General features: G+C 40.8%; 1 long non-coding RNA gene across 2 annotated transcripts in view; it reads left to right on the forward strand.

The window, feature by feature from the left end:
- Positions 1 to 19,645, forward strand: part of LOC138672230 (uncharacterized) — a 73,102-nt gene that overhangs the window by 5,642 nt on the left and 47,815 nt on the right. The window contains exons 2-3 of one of the 2 annotated variants that reach the window (XR_011319656.1): positions 6,119 to 6,196; positions 7,346 to 7,495. This is a non-coding gene — a long non-coding RNA (uncharacterized lncRNA). The remainder of the gene's footprint in view (positions 1 to 6,118; positions 6,197 to 7,345; positions 7,496 to 19,645) is intronic. The other variant, XR_011319655.1, reaches the window with a different exon arrangement.

Consider the following 19,645-nt stretch of genomic DNA (forward strand, 5'->3'; position numbering starts at 1 on the left):
TGAAGTTGTTGTTGACTTAACGTCAGAATTCAATCACTGGGGGTTTTGCTTCAGCCGGACTCCTTATTTGTCTAATAAATCCGTCATTTTGTAAGAAAAATATTTGAGCAGTCGCACTTGACCTCTTAGTATCCAGAAGTCACACTTTTCTCTGCCAGTTTACAAATGCAAAATCAAGATGATAATTTAATGCCTCCAGGTAAAGTGTTGATTCCTGATTGGATTTTAGATGGAAATGTCTATTTTAAATACCCTATAATGAAATTGTTAATGGTGCACTTAGAACGAAAACATTTAGCTATGAAATCATATTTACTGATGAAAATGTGAAAAAAAAAAACTGGTAGTGATTTATAGCAACATCTGTGATTTTATTGACTATCGGCATAAAATGTAAACGTATATTTTAACTTTTACTTTTTTGGGGGGTAGAATTTTATTCCTTGGCTATCGAGTAATATAGTGTATAATGAATAATTAACATTCTGCATAGTAAAAGCCAGTTACTTCCCCTGTCATCATATCCCAGCATGTGTCCTATATCCCCATAGTATGTATATATATATATATATATATATATATAGATGTATACATATATACATATATAATACATCATTGATACTTTCTACTTTACATTTAAAACTGAAGATTCCTGAAGTCTAATTGAAAATGTATCAGTGCTGCAGTGATTTCACTGTGGTCTATATTGGAGACACATGCAATGCAGTTCAATACAAAATAATTGATATTTACACTTAGAAACGTCCGCAGGGTTATGATATTCCACAGAAAGTGGTTTTTCCAATCTTGTGGAACCACAAGTCTCAGCTGCAGCATGTGAATTCATGGCAGCCAAAAATATTAGCCTGACTGATCCACAAAATGACAGGTCGTTAGCAAATCTGTCCATAACGAATGAATCCCACCGTCCAGACACAGTTCTTCAGATCCACAAATGTATCTGGAGGAGGGAGTCTTCTGGTAGACCTGCAAGAGCAGAGAGATGTTGTATTTTGTAACAGTGCTGTGGTGTAACCTGAAGTAGAAAAGCCCATAAAACCCGGTGCCCCTCAATCACCCTCCAACTTCTAGAAGCACTTAAGAGATAATTGAGCTAGGATAACAAGACAAGCCCTCCTTGCCTGTATTATTGAGGCACTGGATCATGCTTTTTATAGAAACATGCTTCATGTGATACCAAAAAAAAGTATTGATTGCCTATTGATTCTTGTGGAATCTGTCATTGAGCCAGTAATGCTTTTTTTGAGGCCAGCAGAAAGAAGCAGTGTCCTTATATAGTATTTCCCATTAATGGGTCAATTTATAAATTACCTCTCCCTCTTTCTATCTATCTATCTATCTATCTATCTATCTATCTATCTATCTATCTATCTATTATCTATCTATCTATTTATTATCTATCTATCTATCTATCTATCTATCTATCTATCTATCTATCTATCTATTTATTATCTATCTATCTATGTATCGATATATCATCTATCTATCTATCTATCTATTTATTAATTATCTAACTAATCTATCTATCTATCTATCTATCTATCTATCTATCTATCTATCTATCTATCTATCTATCTATCTATCTATCTATCTATCATCATCTATCTATCGTCTATCTATCTATAATCTATCTATCTATCTATCTATCTATCTATCTATCTATCTATCTATCTATCTATCTATCTATTATCATCATCATCTATCTATCTATCTATCTATCTATCTATCTATCTATCATCTATCTATCTATGTATTATCTATCTATCTATCTATCTATTATCATCATCATCATCATCATCATCTATCTATCGTCTATCTATCTATAATCTATCTATCTATCTATCTATCTATCTATCTATCTATCTATCTATCTATCTATCTATCTGCCTATCTAATATCTATCTATCTATCTATTTATTATCTATCTATCTATCTATATATCATCTATCTATCTATTTATTAATTATCTATCTAATCTATCTATCTATCTATCTATCTATCTATCTATCTATCTATCTATCTATCTATGTATCATCATCTATCTATCTATCTATCTATCTATCTATCTATCTATCTATCTATCTATCTATCTATTATCATCATCATTATCTATCTATCTATTATCTATCTAATTATTATCTATCTATCTATCTATCTATCTATCTATATATCATCTATCTATCTATCTATCTATCTATCTATCTATCTATCTATTTGTTAATTATCTATCTATCTATCTATCTATCTATCTATCTATCTATCATCATCTATCTATCTATCTATCTATCTATTATCATCATCATTATCTATCTCTCTATCTATTATCTATCTATTTATTATCTATCTATCTATCTATTTGTTAATTATCTATCTAATCTATCTATCTATCTATCTATCTATCTATCTATCTATCTATCTATCTATCTATCTATCTATGTATCATCATCTATCTATCTATCTATCTATCTATCTATCTATCTATCATCATCATCATTATCTATCTATCTATCTATCTATCTATCTATTATCTATCTAATTATCTATCTATCTATCTATCTATCTATATATCATCTATCTATCTATCTATCTATCTATCTATCTATCTATCTATTTGTTAATTATCTATCTATCTATCTATCTATCTATCTATCTATCTATCTATCTATCTATCATCATCTATCTATCTATCTATCTATCTATCTATCTATCTATCTATCTATCTATTATCATCATCATTATCTATCTATCTCTCTATCTATCATCTATCTATTTATTATCTATCTATCTATCTATTTGTTAATTATCTATCTAATCTATCTATCTATCTATCTATCTATCTATCTATCTATCTATCTATCTATCTATCTCATATCTATCTATCTATCTATCTATCTATTATCTATCTATCTATCTATCTATCTATCTATCTATCTATCTATCTATCTATTATCTATCATCTATCTATCTATCATGTATCTTTCTGTCTATCTCTATCAATATCTATCTTTTTTAGTTATTAAATACTTTTCATTAATAGCTGTTTTTAATGATTAGGTAGGTGTCTTCACAAAACCCTTGAAATTGCAAATCTCTTCAAATGCTTTATATGTGGACAGACGTATATTCCATTTAGTCTATATTGTAATTATTGTATATCTGACATATTGGTAATACATATAAAGGAAACACATTATATGTACAGTATAGACTTGTTTATATTTATTTCATATTTTTTAAACTTTTGAGGTCATGCTCACACATCTTGTGAATTTTTATCTTTTTTTTGTTATAAGCTAAAAAAATATTTACAGTAGGAAATAATAAACTAACATGGCAGCCATTGAGATCCATGTGATAGGTAATACATTTTTGGCAAAGCAAATGAGAGTTTTTTGTGTGTCCCGGCTTGCAATATTATAATGTTGCCAGTTACGGTAACTAAAAAAGTTTCCCTGCTATAATATTTTAGTAACTTGAATTGATTTGCAACTGAGGCTGTAGATCTGAAGCCTCTGTCACTCCAGCTCTATTCCCCACAAAGAGCTGCTTCCTCCTTCTTGACTGACAGCCTCTAAATTGTGCGACTTGAAGGAAATAAGTAGTCAGTCAAGCAGGTGGAGGTGGTGCAGGGCAGAAAATAGAACTGGAATGACAGAGTCTTCAGATCTGAAAATGGTTCTTCAGCTTCATTTACATATCAATTCAAGTGCTGATTTCTCTGGATCAGAGGATCAGACTGGCCATGGAAAGGGAACTAGACTTGACTTTGAAATAGCTAAATGTGTATCTAAAGGAGTACTTCAGTTTCATTATATACTGATACGTTATATGAGGCTATAAAATTTCCAGCCTTATTCTTTATTTACAGATAGGTTATACAAATATGCAATATATTTTTTTTAAAAACTGTTCCTGCATTCATTTAAAGAGATGCATAATCTTTTGTATAATTAAAAAAATACCTATTGTTTAAGTCAGATTTCTGGTATTATATGTATTTTTAAACATTTTTTTTTTTAATTTAATTTCACAAAAGTGTTGGATAAAAATTAGTGATGAGCGAATATACTCGTTACTCGAAATTTCCCGAGCACGCTCGGGTGTCCTCCGAGTATTTTTTAGTGTTCGGAGATTTAGTTTTCTTCGCCGCAGCTGGATGATTTACATCTGTTAGCCAGCTTGATTACATGTGGGGGTTCCCTAGCAACCAGGCAACCCCCACATGTACTTATATATATATATGTGCTAACAGATGTAAATCATTCAGCTGCGGCAAGAAAACTAAATCTCCGAGCACTAAAAAATACTCGGAGGACCCCCGAGCATGCACGGGAAATCTCAAGTAACGAGTATATTCGCTCATCACTAATAAAAATGAGAACTCTTGCAATGTTCACACTGGTGACTGGTGCTATTTTAGACTCAGAGTCAGGGCCGCCATCAGGGCATTACAGCCGTGACTGGCGTATGGGGCCCGGTGAGCAGAGAGGGCCCGCATCGGGCCCCCTCTTACCTGCTCACCGGGCCCCTACCGGTAGCCGCAGGCTGAACCGGGCCATTAGCGGCGGCCGGCGCTACAGCTGTACGCTATTGACATGCGGGCCCGCGCCCGCACGTCAATAGTTAACAGCCGCCAGCCGCAGTGTGCAGGTCGCCGGCGTCTGACGTCATTGTCAGTCGCCGGCGAGTGCACGGTGCAGCTGCGTGGAGAGAGGAGCGTGGCAGGTAAGTAGAACTTTTTTTTTTGAGAGCGGCGATGCGGGGGGGTGCCCCAGGGCAGTAAAGCTGGCCACAGGGTGGGGGCCGGGGGGCAGTAAAAGTGGACACAGGGTGGGGGCCGGGGGGCAGTAAAGCTGGACACAGGGTGGGGGCCGGGGGCAGTAAAGCTGGACACAGGGTGGGGGCCGGGGGGCAGTAAAGCTGGACACAGGGTGGGGGCCAGGGGGCAGTAAAGCTGGACACGGGGGGGCAGAGTGCTGGGCAGAGTCCTGGACAGAGATGGGGCAGAGTGCTGGACAGAGATGGGGCAGAGTGCTGAATAGAGATGGGGCAGAGTGCTGAACAGAGATGGGGCAGAGTGCTGGACAGAGATGGGGCAGAGTGCTGAACAGAGATGGGGCAGAGTGCTGAACAGAGATGGGGCAGAGTGCTGAACAGAGATGGGGCAGAGTGCTGGACAGAGATGGGGCAGAGTGCTGGACAGAGATGGGGCAGAGTGCTGGACAGAGATGGGGCAGAGTGCTGGACAGAGATGGGGCAGAGTGCTGGACAGAGATGGGGCAGAGTGCTGGACAGAGATGGGGCAGAGTGCTGGACAGAGATGGGGCAGAGTGCTGGACACTGATGGGGCAGAGTGCTGGACACTGATGGGGCAGAGTGCTGGACACTGATGGGGCAGAGTGCTGGACACTGATGGGGCAGAGTGCTGGACAGAGATGGGGCAGAGTGCTGGACAGAGATGGGGCAGAGTGCTGGACAGAGATGGGGCAGAGTGCTGGACAGAGATGGGGCAGAGTGCTGGGCAGAGATGGGGCAGAGTGCTGGGCAGAGATGGGGCAGAGTGCTGGGCAGAGATGGGGCAGAGTGCTGGACAGAGATGAGGCAGGATTGGACACAGATGGGGCAGGATTGCACACAGACTGGGCAGAGTGCTGGACACAGATGGGGCAGGATTGGACACAGATGGGGCAGAGTGCTGGACACAGATGGGGCAGGATTGGAAACAGATGGGGCAGAATGGAGACAGATGGGGCAGGATGGATACGATGGAGACAGATGGGGCAGGATGGGGAGATCATATGGGGCAGAATGGATACCCATGAGGGCAGGATGGGAGAACATATGGCTGGAGCCTGGAATGAGACACACGGGGGCTAGGATGGCGAATATTACCATAGGGGCTAATTAAGGGATATTATTATTGCAGTGATGTATTTATTTTATTTTTTGAGTATACTGTTTTAAATGGGGGGAAGGTCCTGTTACTGTGTAGAGTGATACTATGTTGCCTTCTTCATGTGGTGTAATGTAGAAGTTGGGAAAATTAAGTAATGTGTTCTACAAGCGGAACTCGAGATAACTGTTTTATTTCCTGCAGAGACGAGTCCTGGCTGGATGAAGTGATGGCGGTCTGTGCTGGATGAAAGATGAAGGACTTCACCTAGAGACGTCACTGGTGAGTCAGTGTTACCTATACATTGACACTATACACTGTATACTATATACAGAGGTCCTGTGTACAATGTCACCAGTGATCACTGTATTACCTATACATTATATACAGAGCTCCTGTGTATAATGTCACCGGTGATCACTGTATTACCTGTACACAGACACTGCTTACTAATTACAGATCTCCTGTGTATAATGGCACTGATGGTGATAGTATTGTGGGTTTTTTTTTTTATTACTGATCAGTTTTGTAGTATTCAGTCATTGGTGGTAATATGTGGTCTGGTCATGGTGTAGCGGTATTTGTTCCTTGTATTTTATATTATTCGATCACTGTGGTGGTAATATGTCATCTGGTCATAGTGCGGTGGTATTTGTTCCTTGTATGTAGTATTATAGGTCATTTTAAAAATTGAAAAATAAATAAAAATATACCTAAATTGTATTGCATATTTTAACAAATATTTAGTAGGTTACAGTAGAGTAGGGCCTGGCCAAAAGTGTCTACCGTGTTATGGTGGCGGCTTAAAAAATCTTTTGGCCAAAACAAAAGCTGCCGGCTATATGTGTGATCTGGTGATGGGAACTGTCAATGTGTGATAGGTGAGAAGTGGAGATTTTCCAAGAGAGAGCGGTGGGACTGTGGACAGTTCGTGGGGTGGAGCCTGGAGGCGGGGCTGGGGTGGAGCCTGGGCGGAGTTTCAAGGGGGCCCCGAAACTTTTGCCAGTATGGGGCCCCAAAATTTCTAGTGGCAGCCCTGCTCAGAGTTGCTATTTTTTTAATTAGAAGACTCTTTATTAGCTTCTAATGTAAATGTATTATTTTTATTTTAATGATATCTTCATGCTGCTACAGTATCCTGTACCACATATTTTAAGGTTAAAGGAATGAAAATGCAAGAGAATCAGGTGTTACATTCATAATAATGCGACATTGGTCATTTACCAAATGATGACCCATGCTTCTCAGAACAGCCATCTCTCTGCTGTAACACATGTATTGTACCTGCTTTATTTCATTACTGCAATTTAAAATATTGGTTAACATACGGCTGAATATTCCATTCTCTTTATGACTCCTCCTTGCTTTACCTGAATTTTTGTTCCTTTTGTATCAGTAATCTACTGTGCATTTATTGTATTATGCCCTTAGTTTGACTGTTCTTGAGTTCTACGGATTCACTGTGATGTCGATATCTTAGTTCATTGGAGTTGGTGGCCAAGGACGCTGTCCATAAGCTGTAGACCTTCAGTCACAGATGCAGTTTAGGAGAGCAGTGTCTACAGAAATTCATCTATAAAGGTAGGTCTGCTTCAGGAATGGAAATACTGACAATAATTGGTACACAAGGTCCTGATGATCGCTAACGTCAGATTATATTGTGCAGTGGCACATAAAGTGCCTTGAAAAAGTATTCATCTCCGATTAACTTTTCCACATTTTTTCACATTACATCTACAAGCTTAAATGTATTTTATTGGAATTTTATGTGATATATCAGTACAAAGTAGCAAGTGTTTGTGAAGGGTAAAGGAAATGATATACTCTTTTCTAATTATTTCAAAACTACAAAGCTGAAAATTGTGACGTGCATTTGTATTCCATCTCCTGTAGTCTGATAGCTGTAAATACAATCCTGAGTGACCAATTGCTTCCAGAAGTCACATAATTAGTTAATTGATTCCACCTGTGTGTAAGTTTTCTCAGTGTTGTCACAATGGTGTCACCTACCCCTGGAAGACCTGGAGTTAGACGGTCACGTCGGTTAATGAATCGCAGGTCTTCTTCAGAGATGATGTGATTTGTTTCCCGCATTAAATGGATTTTGCTTCCTCTGTTGCTAAAAAGGTTAACAAAACTTTCTATGCTGGTCAGGAACAAGCAGCTCCATTTCAGCTTATTCTGATCTGGTCATTAACTCTTCCTTTAAAAACTGGTTTGACCTTCTTGTCCCTGCTGGTGAAAGATTTGTATTTCTGTGTTGTGTGCTAAAGCTAAGTGGTTGGAGTAGAGTTTTTGTAGCAGTGTCCTGTGGTTTTCTGTAGTACATGTGTGTTTATCTCCTGGTCCTTGTCCCCATTTAGTTTATTCCTCCCTGTCCCTATCCTCCTTCCTATTGTTGGCTAGTGCTTTGTATGATAGAGGTTTTCTGTTATACCTGTTTTGTCCTTGTATCTTGTTTACCTTACATTTCTGTCCCATGCCTTATGGGGTGGAGGAGGGAACAGACCAGCATTTTTGCAGGAGCATAGTAAGGTTGGAGACTCGGGCCTCTCTACCCTCACAAGTACCCTCCGAAACGGGATAGTTATGGTTCCAGTTCCAGTGACAGCTTAAGGACACCCCTTCCTTACTGAAGACCATCACAGTGTGACTGCTGTTCTAGGTCTCAGAGGTTTCTTTGAGAAAATATTTTCTTCAACTAGCATCAGGAAAACCAAGGAACACCCCAGACAGGCCAGGGATAAAGTGGAGGTGTAAAATAAAACAGGGTTAGGTTATAAAAACATTGCTCAAGTTCTGAACATCTCACACAGCACTGTTCAATCCTTCTTCCAAAAATGGATGGAGTATGGCACAACTACAAACCTACCAAGACATGGCTATACACCTAAACTGACATCCCAAGCAAGGAGAGGACTAACTAGAGAAGCAGCCAAGAGGACCCTGGTCACTCTGGAGAAACTGCAGAGATCCATAGCTCAGGTTGGAGAATCTTTTAACAAGACAACTATTAGTCGTATACCTCATAAATCTGATCTTTATGTATGAGTGAACTTATAAAGGACAAGTGTAAGGCATCAATATATTGATAAAAATATTTTTTTAATTAAATATAATTAAAAAAGTAGTATTTTAAAAGGAACAGTAAGACACAGGATATTCAAGGCTGGAGAGTATGACAATGAGTAGCCAACATGATACATATATGCAACTAATACGAAATACTTAGAACCAAAAGTGTCCGTAAAGTCATGGTGCACTTTTGACCAGTCAGAGGATCTATTTATAGTTTACACTTTGGTGGCCTTTCTCTGACCCAATCATATCAGACCTGTTCATGAGGAGAGATAACAATACCGATAACGATACCAATCAAACAACACAAATTTATTTAAGCTGTTGCTGATCCCTCAGTCAGATAACCCCTGATAAACTGAACCATGATTAATACACTGCCAGGTCTGTGACATCATGCAACCACAAGCTTATGCCAGCTTTGTGGTTTTCCATGCCAGTCAAGATGTGGATGGTACAGAGGAAAGTTCTGTGTGTTCTGTGGCTCACTAAATTTGAATCAGTGACCAAAGTGCTACGTGAATATCAGTGCATTTATAACGAAGCACCACCACATAGGAATAACATTATTCGGTGGGATAAGCAGTTGAAGGAAACCGGCAGTTTGGTGGAGAAACCCCGTTCTGGTAGGCCATCAGTCAGTGACGAGTCTGTAGAGGCTATACGGTATAGCTACCTAAGGAGCCCTAACAAATCTGTGAGTGCATGTGCTCGACAATTACACTTAAGCAAAACTACAGTTCACAAGGTGTTAAAGAAACATCTCTGCTTTACAGGGTACAAATTGTGGCTGTTGCACGCTATCAAACCGGCAGATAGACCGAAACGATGCGCGTTTGCTACTGATATGCTTCATGAGATTGACAATGATGCAAGATTTTTGCAGAAGATTGTGTTTAGCGATGAGCCGACCTTCCATAAAACAGGGAATCATAGACGTTATTCACTCTGTTACACCACACGTCCTTACCCGTGTGTGGCAAGAACTTCACTATCGTTTGGATGTGTAGGGCAACATATGGAGCCCACATCGAACTGCATTGAATAGGTATGAAACTGGGAGAGTTTTTCTTTTATTTGGAGCAGATTTCACATTTCTATTGTTTTTTGTTGCTTTCCAGTGACTGGTCAAAAGTACACCATGATTTTACGGACACACTGTATATAATAGTGCAATAGTAAGTACAAAATATTAAGCATGTGTGGTGATCAGAAGGTCAGAATATATAAAAGTGGATATCAAAGAATAATAAAATGAGTATGACACCAATACTATAGGTGGATACTAACTGGCATAAGGTACTACAACTAGATCAAGGTCAGTGAAAAAAAAGATGATACTTTTTTTGCACTGACCTTGATCTGTTTGTATTACCTTATGCCAATTGGTATCAGCCTGTAATATTGGTGTCATACTCATTTTATTATACTTTGATATAAAGAATGCTCAGCGGGGGTGAATTTTATATTTTCCTTTTTCTTGTTAGTTGTAGAAATCTGGTCTGAGGGTCTGAGTAAGTTTCTGGGTCTGGTTTGATTTTGAATTAATTCTAGAGATTTAGTCAAGGATCAGAGTTAACTTAACCCCTTAGCGACCGCCGATACGCCTTTTAACGGCGGCCGCTAAGGGTACTTAAACCACAGCGCCGTTAATTAACGGCGCTGTGGAAAAAGTCCATAGCGCCCCCCAGAGGCCGATTTTCTCCGGGGTCTCGGCTGCCGAGGGTAGCCGAGACCCCAGAGAACATGATTCGGGGTTTTTTTAACCCACCCCGCATTTGCGATCGCCGGTAATTAACCGTTTACCGGCGATCGCAAAAAAAAAAAAAAGCGATCTCTTTTTAATTTCTCTGTCCTCCGATGTGATCGCACATCGGAGGACAGAGAAAAGGGGTCCCAGGAGGCCCCCCAATACTCACCTAGCTTCCCCGATGCTCCTCGTGTCTCCCGGTGGGCGCCGCCATCTTCAAAATGGCGGGCGCATGCGCAGTGCGCCCGCCGGCCGGCACCGGGAGAATCTTTGGGGTCTCGGCTGCCGGGGATAGCCGAGACCCCAAAGAGCACGATCGGGGTCGGTATTACCGACCCCTGTTTTGCGATCGCCGGTAATTAACTGTTTACCGGCGACCGCAAAAAAAAAAAAAAAAAAAAAAAAGTAAAGTGTAATTCTCTGTCCTCTGATGTGATCGCACATCAGAGGACAGAGAAATAGGGGGATTCGGGGACCCTAGCATACTCACCTAGGTCCCTGGATCCTCTTGCTGCTCCTCCTGGCCGCCGGCAGCAGAACATGGCGGACGCATGCCCAGTGCGCCCGCCATCTGTCTCCATCTGCCGGCCGGCAGGAGAACAGCAGTTGGGGCTAAAATTAGGGGTAGGGTTAGGGGTAGGGTTAGGGGTAGGGTTAGGGGTAGGGTTAGGGGTAAGGTTAGGGGTAGGGTTGGGGTAGGGTTAGGGTTAGGTTAGGGGTAGGGTTAGGGGTAGGGTTAGGTTAGGGTTAGGGGTAGGGTTAGGGGTAGGGTTAGGGTTAGGTTAGGGGTAGGGTTAGGGGTAGGGTTAGGGGTAGGGTTAGGGGTAGGGTTAGGTTAGGGGTAGGGTTAGGTTAGGGGTAGGGTTAGGTTAGGGGTAGGGTTAGGGTTAGGTTAGGGGTAGGGTTAGGGGTAGGGTTAGGGGTAGGGTTAGGTTAGGGGTAGGGGTAGGGTTAGGTTAGGGGTAGGGCTAGGGTTGGGGCTAAATTTAGGGTTAGGGTTGGGGCTAAATTTAGGGTTGGGGCTAAACTTAGGGTTAGGCTTCTTTCACACTTACGTCGGTACGGGGCCGTCGCAATGCATCGGCCCGACATACCGACGCACGTTGTGAAAATTGTGCACAACGTGGGCAGCAGCTGTAGTTTTTCAACACATCCGCTGCCCAATCTATGTCCTGGGGAGGAGGGGGCGGAGTTACGGCCACGCATGCGCGGTCAGAAATGGCGGATGCGACGTACAAAAAAACGTTTCATTGAACTTTTTTTGTGCCGACGCTCCGCCAAAACACAACTGATCCAGTGCGCGACGGACGCGACGTGTGGCCATCCGTCACGATCCGTCGGCAATACAAGTCTATGGGCAAAAAACGCATCCTGCGGGCACATTTGCAGGATCCGTTTCTTGTCCAAAACGACGGATTGCGACGGAATGCCAAACGACGCAAGTGTGAAAGTAGCCCTAGGGCTAGGGTTAGGGTTGGGGCTAAAGTTAGGGCTAGGGTTGGGGCTAAAGTTAGGGCTAGGGTTGGGGCTAAAGTTAGGGTTAGAGCTGGGATTAGGGTTAGGGTTTGGATTAGGGTTAGGGTTGGCATTAGGGTTACGCTTGGGATTAGGGTTAGGTTTGGGATTAGGGTTAAGGTTAGGGTTGTGATTAGGGGTGTATTGGGATTAGGGTTAGGTTTGAGGTTAGGGTTGAGATTAGGATTAGGGGTGTGTTGGATTTAGGGTTTTGATTAGGGTTATGGTTAGGGTTGACATTAGGGTTGTTTTAGGGTAAGGGTTGTGATTATGGTTAGGGTTAGTGATTAGGATTATGGATGAGGTTGGGATTAGGGTTAGGGGTGTGTTGGGGTTAGGGTTGGAGCTAGAATTGGGGGGTTTCCACTGTTTAGGTACATCAGGGGGTCTCCAAACACGACAGCCAATTTTGCGCTCAAAAAGTCAAATGGTGCTCCCTCCCTTCTGAGCTCTGCCGTGCGCCCAAACAGTGGGTTACCCCCACATATGGGGCATCAGCGTACTCGGGATAAATTGGACAACAACTTCTGGGGTCCAATTTCTCTTGTTACCCTTGTGAAAATAAAAACTTGGGGGCTACAAAATCTTTTTTGTGAAAAAAAAAATATTTTTTATTTTCACGACCCTGCATTCTAAACTTCTGTGAAGCACTTGGGCATTCAAAGTTCTCACCACACATCTAGATAAGTTCCTTGGGGGGTCTAGTTTCCAAAATGGGGTCACTTGTGGGGGGTTACTACAGTTTAGGTACATCAGGGGCTCTGCAATCGCAACATAATGCCCACAGACCATTCTATCAAAGTCTGCATTCCAAAAAGGCGCTCCTTCCCTTCCGAGCTCTGCCGTGCGCCCAAACAGTGGTTTACCGCCACATATGGCACATCAGCGTACTCGGGATAAATTGGACAACAACTATTGCAGTCCAATTTCTCCTGTTACCCTTGTGAAAATAAAAATTTGGTGGCTAAAAAATCTTTTTTGTGGAAAAAAAAAATATTTTTTATTTTCACGGCTCTGCATTATAAACTTCTGTGAAGCACTTGGGCATTCAAGGTTCTCACCACACATCTAGATAAGTTCCATGGGGGGTCTAGTTTCCAAAATGGGGTCACTTGTGGGGGATTTCTACTGTTTAGGCACATCAGGGGCTCTCCAAACGCGACATGGCGTCTGATCTCAATTCCAGCCAATTCTACATTGAAAAAGTAAAACGGCACTCTTTCTCTTCCAAGCTCTGCGGTGCGCCCAAACAGTGGTTTACCCCCACATATTGGGTATCGACGTACTCAGGAGAAATTGCACAACAACTTTTGTGGTCTAATTTCTCCTGTTACCCTTGTGAAAATAAAAATTTGTGGGCAAAAAGATCATTTTTGTAGAAAAAATGCAATTTTTTTTTTTCACGGCTCTACGTTATAAACTTCTGTGAAGCACATGGGGGTTCAAAGTGCTCGCCACACATCTAGATAAGTTCCTTAAGGGGTCTAGTTTCCAAAATGGTGTCACTTGTGGGGAGTTTCCACTGTTTAGGTACATCAGGGGCTCTCTAAATGTGACATGGCGTCCGATCTCAATTCCAGCCAATTCTGCATTGAAAAAGTCAAACGGCGCTCCTTCACTTCTAAGTTCTGCGGTGCGCCCTAACAGTGGTTTACCCCCACATATGGGGTATTGGCGTATTCAGGAGAAATTGCATAACAAAATTTATGGTTACATTTCTGTTTTTACACTTGTGAAAATAAAAAAAATGGTTCTGAATTAAGATGTTTGCAAAAAAAAGTTAAATGTTCATTTTTTCCTTCCACATTGTTTCAGTTCCTGTGAAGCACGTAAAGGGTTAATAAACTTCTTGAATGTGGTTTTGAGAACCTTGAGGGGTGTAGTTTTTAGAATGGTGTCACACTTCATTATTTTCTATCATATAGACCCCTCAAAATGACTTCAAATGTGATGTGGTCCCTAAAAAAAAAATGGTGTTGTAAAAATGAGAAATTGCTGGTCAACTTTTAACCCTTATAACTCCCTAACAAAAAAAAATTTTGTTTCCAAAATTGTGCTGTTGTAAAGTAGACATGTGGGAAATGTTATTTATTAACTATTTTTTATGACATATCTCTCTGATTTAAGGGCATAAAAATACAAAGTTTGAAAACTGCAAAATTTTAAAAATTTTCGCCATATTTCCATTTTTTTCATAAATAATCGCAAGTAATATCGAAGAAATGTTACCACTAACATGAAGTACAATATGTCACGAAAAAACAATCTCAGAATCAGCGGGATCCGTTGAAGCGTTCCAGAGTTATAACCTCATAAAGTGACAGTGGTCAGAATTGCAAAAATTGGCCTGGTCATTAAGTACCAAATTGGCTCTGTCACTAAGGGGTTAAAGTCTGTCAGTCCCAGAACTGTTATGAACTGGTGATTCAGAACCACAATGGACCTAGTGGTTAAGAGCATACAAAGTGACCTGATAGTTACTAATAACATAGGACGAGCTCTGAGACGTGGGAACTCTGCTGACCGCAATCCCTAATCCTATCATACCACACTAGAGGTAGCCGTGGAGCGCTCCTGACCAGACCTAGGCGCCTCGGGCACAGCCTGAGAAACTAGCTAGCCCTGAAGATAGAAAAATAAGCCTACCTTGCCTCAGAGAAATTCCCCAAAGGAAAAGGCAGCCCCCCACATATAATGACTGTGAGTAAAGATGAAAATACAAACATAGAGATGAAATAGATATTAGCAAAGTGAGGCCCGACTTACTGAATAGACCGAGGATAGGAAAGATAGCTTTGCGGTCAGCACAAAAACCTACAAACAACCACGCAGAGGGCGCAAAAAACCCTCCGCACCGAATAACGGTACGGAGGTGCTCCCTCTGCGTCTCAGAGCTTCCAGCAAGCAAGAAAAACCAATATAGCAAGCTGGACAGAAAATATTGCAAACAAAAGTAACACAAGCAAAACTTAGCTTATGCAGGGCAGACAGGCCACAAGAACGATCCAGGAGAGAGCAAGACCAATACTGGAACATTGACTGGAGGCCAGGAACAAAGAACTAGGTGGAGTTAAATAGAGCAGCACCTAACGACTTAACCTCGTCTCCTGAGGAAGGAAACTCAGAAGCCGCAGCCCCACTCACATCCAACAGAGGAAGCTCATAGACAGAACCAGCCGAAGTACCACTCATGACCACAGGAGGGAGCTTGACCACAGAATTCACAACACAGAACTCTAAGTAAACCACTTGAAGTGTATAGGAGTGATAGGAGCTATTATAGTAATCATACCTATAATATAGATTTTAGTGGTTTAGATGTCATTTGTATTCAAATGAGGGGGCTTTAGTGCACTGTTTACATGGTCAAGTAGCATTGCGCCTCCTAAATTTGCATACTATGCACCTTGTAATATCTTGATAGTAGAGCTCAAGCACGTGTTGCCTGAATGCAATCAGTGGTTCTGCACTTCTGCATGGACACCGCAGGAGTCAAGCCATGCTCGGTGTTAATGTGCGCTCTCATTGCTGGCTCCTGTCTGCAGTACAGTACCAAGCAGCAGCCGCAGACAGTAGCCATGATAAAAACCTGCTATGACACTATGTGAGTGCATCTGGGCTTCTGCAGTGTCTGTACAGAAATGCAGAGCTGCTGATAGAGTTAAGTCAGCACTTATTTGAGAGCTGTCAATCAAGATATGGCAGAGTGCGCAGTATGCAGATGAGGAGAGCAAAACGGTGCCCTGAGGTTTTGGATAAGGCAAGGGTGAACTGAAGGCACAACATTTGCATGCAGAAAAAATAGTTTTTTTTCAGGCAAGTAAATGACTAAAAACTATTCTACAGGTATGATTTGTATGATGGCAAAGTCCCAGACATACCTTTGTAAGTGGTTTATTTAGCACTTTTGGGGTGATAAAGTACTTTTAAAGGGAATCTGTCTCTCTGCTAGGTAGTCTAGGAGGAGCATAATATGAGGGCTGGGACCCTGGCCCCACCACTGGTTATCAGCTTCATGCCAATGTACAGTGTACAGAGAAAGCTGCCAATCAGTGGTGTGGGCGGGGTTATGTAACAAGGTGGCACGGGGTGGTAGTCGTGGGCGAGTCTATTAAGCAACAGTCAGTGAACACCCTGGCACCTTGCACATGGAGAGATGGGTACTCACTGTGTCTGCTGGAATTCTAGCCCCATGAAGCACCACAGAGTCACAGTTTTTTTCCAGCAGTTGAACTTTGCTAAACAGCAAGGCATCAATCACATCAGCAGCACAGTTTACACAGGGCAACGTTTCCTGTACTTTCCCTGCCTTGCGGGCAGACTCTATTCTTTGTGCGCTTTCCTTTCCTCTGCCATCTAGGCAGCCCCTTTGGACAGTTCATGTCCCATCTGTACCTTCAGCATCATCAGCTCCCTGTCAGCCCCTTGTCCTTCCTGGGGATGATCCTGTTGAGCTGGTGCCCGACTGTACTATTCTCCAACCTGGGATACCTTACTGACTTCTGCAACTTTATCCCTATGGCCTGTAACTGTCTCCTGAACTGCATGCAACCTGCCCTTAGGCAGGCTGCCCCGAAGTCCGCTTCCAAGCAGGAAGTCCCCTTCCTATATCTCCCTGCTCTGCTTTGACTCCTCTCTTCTGAATAACTCCTTGCTGCCTGTGCCTAAACTAACACTATTATCTATCCTAGCCTCTATCTCTAATGTGCCTCCTTCTATTCTAATCCCGCTATTACTCTATGCTACTTCTATCCCTAATCCTAAACATATACACCGTATATGGAAAATACATGACATCACAGTACATAATACATTACATTTCACATTAAAGAACAATGAGGTGCGGTATGTGACACAGGTGAACAGCGTTCAGGAGAGGGAAGGTGCATGAGGGTCCCCGCCACCCACATGCTGATAGATTCCTTTTAAGGTGTCTGCTTTGAGATTTGAATAAGTTGAACATTACGATTGAAGTGTGAAAAAAAGTTGTGGCCTAGTCTTTGTCCTATGTGAGTTTGGTAGTTTGAGATTTAAGGGGTAAGTTTTCTCCTTATGGAGAGTGACATGCCAGGTCTGGCATGCCAATGTGAGGAGACTTAAACACCCTGCATGCTCATTTTGCATGGTTTGAGATTGAAATTTGTTTCGGTGTCTGGTCTCATTTTCCAACTAGCATTAAACCCTGATGTAAATGATTCTACAACATTGGTGAAACATTACTAAGACAACAGCTTTACTTTTGGTGTCCAGCTTTGATATTCCTAATAATGTGTTAACCTAACCTTGTATGCTAACTTAGTTATTGAAAAATGATCTATTGGGTTTGGTTGAGATATTTGAACCTGAATTTTTAGTATCGAGCAATTCATAATCTGATGTACTACCATGATCTATATATCTCTCTGTACATCTATACATTTATCTTGCATCCGTTTCACAGGTATTGTTATTGTTATATGCGGAATGAAATATGTTGCTTGTTGGATAACTTTAGTACCATCTTCCCGGATGAATATTGATCAGCTGTGTATCATCATTCATCTGCAAGAAAAAAGAAAATTATTATTATTATTTTTAACTTTAGCTTTCACAAGTATTTCAGTATAATGCTCTGGCAGCGAACTTGACGTAAGTTATTTATTCACAAAGGTTTTCGTAATGATAATATACCCAATCACTGTGGCCCTTAAGCACATTACATTTATAGTGCATAAAATAGTTGCTGCTCTCCCATGTCATGCATTAGCACCAGGTGTTTGGCAGGAATGAGAATGACATAATGGACATGCTAGTGATGCTGAATTTTTAATTAATGTACATTGTTGCTATGTTCTATACTAATTACTTATTTCTTATAATGTCTGCTGCTGATATTTTAGCATGTTGTATCTTTTATACGCTTGACTTTTTCTCCAGTAAAGTTTAATGACTCTTTCTGAAAAGCATTTTCATAAGAAATCCTTTTTTTTTTTTAAATATTCCAATCTATTCAATAATTCTAGAGGTGATACTGAATTTATAAGTGACTAGTAGATTAACTGTCTTTCTATGAAACTGGCCCTATCTAAGGCCAAAAAACAAGAAGTCCATTTTGTCTTGCCTGAGTTTTCTCATTCATTTATGTTTATACTATTATTTTTGTGGGTAATATTTTTTTGCTTTGTATCATTTACAATCTACAGTATTTGTATCTATCATAGATATTCATAAATTACTTAGCGTGCACTAAGATATACAAACATTACATATGTGAAATTTAACCCACATTACTTCCACATAAATTATACTTTTAACCCCTTCACACCGCAGCCAATTTACATTTTTACCTCCCCTACTTCCCAGAGCCATAACTGTTTTATTTTTCTGTTCACATAGACATATGAGAGCTTGTTTTTTTGCGGGACGAGTTGTACTGTTAACTGTCACCATTTATTTTACCACATAATGTACTCGAAAACGGGAAAAAAATACAAGTGCGGGAAAATTGTGAAAAAACCCCCATAATTCTGACATTGTTATTTTGGGAATTATTTTTGCCGTGAACATTTTGCAGTAAAAATGACAATGCAATATGATTCTAGCTAATCAATACAATTACGGAGATACCAAAGATGTCCAGTTTTATTAAACATTTTAGTGGTGAAAAAAGCATCAGAAGTTTGCAAAAAAAAATTGTTGGAGTTTTGTCACCATTTTCCTAGACTCGTAACATTTTTATTTTTCGGCTGTTGAAGCTGTGTGATAGCTAATTTCCTGCTGGGTGAGATTATGGTTTTATTAGTACTATTTTGGGAAAGATGTCTAATTTTGATCGCTTGTTACAGCATTTTTTGGGGAACTGCGAAGATAAAAAAAAACACGTAATTTTGGCAATCTTGAATTTTTTCCATTTACGATTTTTACTATCCAGTTAATTGTTCTTATATTTAAATAAATTATTATTTTCTGAACTCGGCGATACCATGTGTGTATTTTGTTATTTTTTAATATCATTATTTTCACTGGGGGGGAAGTGGAGTGATTTGAACTTTTATTTATTTATTTTTTATATTGTTTAAAACTTTTTTCTACTTTTCACTGATCTTGTTAGCTTCCTTAGGGAACTTGAAGATGCAATTGCCCGATCACTTGTGCTATATGCAGCGATTGCATAGCAGAAATGATGGTCTCCATTGAATCCCAGGGCCTTTCTGTAATATACAGCCATCACCAGCCAGGTATCTGGCAATCTCTGACAGCGGCATTTAACACACTCTGACAAGGGCACATCATTCCATGGTCCCCTCAGCGCAAGCCCATGACTTGATCGCAGGACGCTGATTGGTTGTCATTAGAGATGGGCAAACCCAAACAGTAAAGTCCAGGGTCCGTACCGATGACAGACTTTT

Source organism: Ranitomeya imitator, chromosome 3 (assembly GCF_032444005.1).
Source record: "Ranitomeya imitator isolate aRanImi1 chromosome 3, aRanImi1.pri, whole genome shotgun sequence".
Taxonomy (NCBI): Eukaryota; Metazoa; Chordata; class Amphibia; order Anura; family Dendrobatidae; genus Ranitomeya; species Ranitomeya imitator.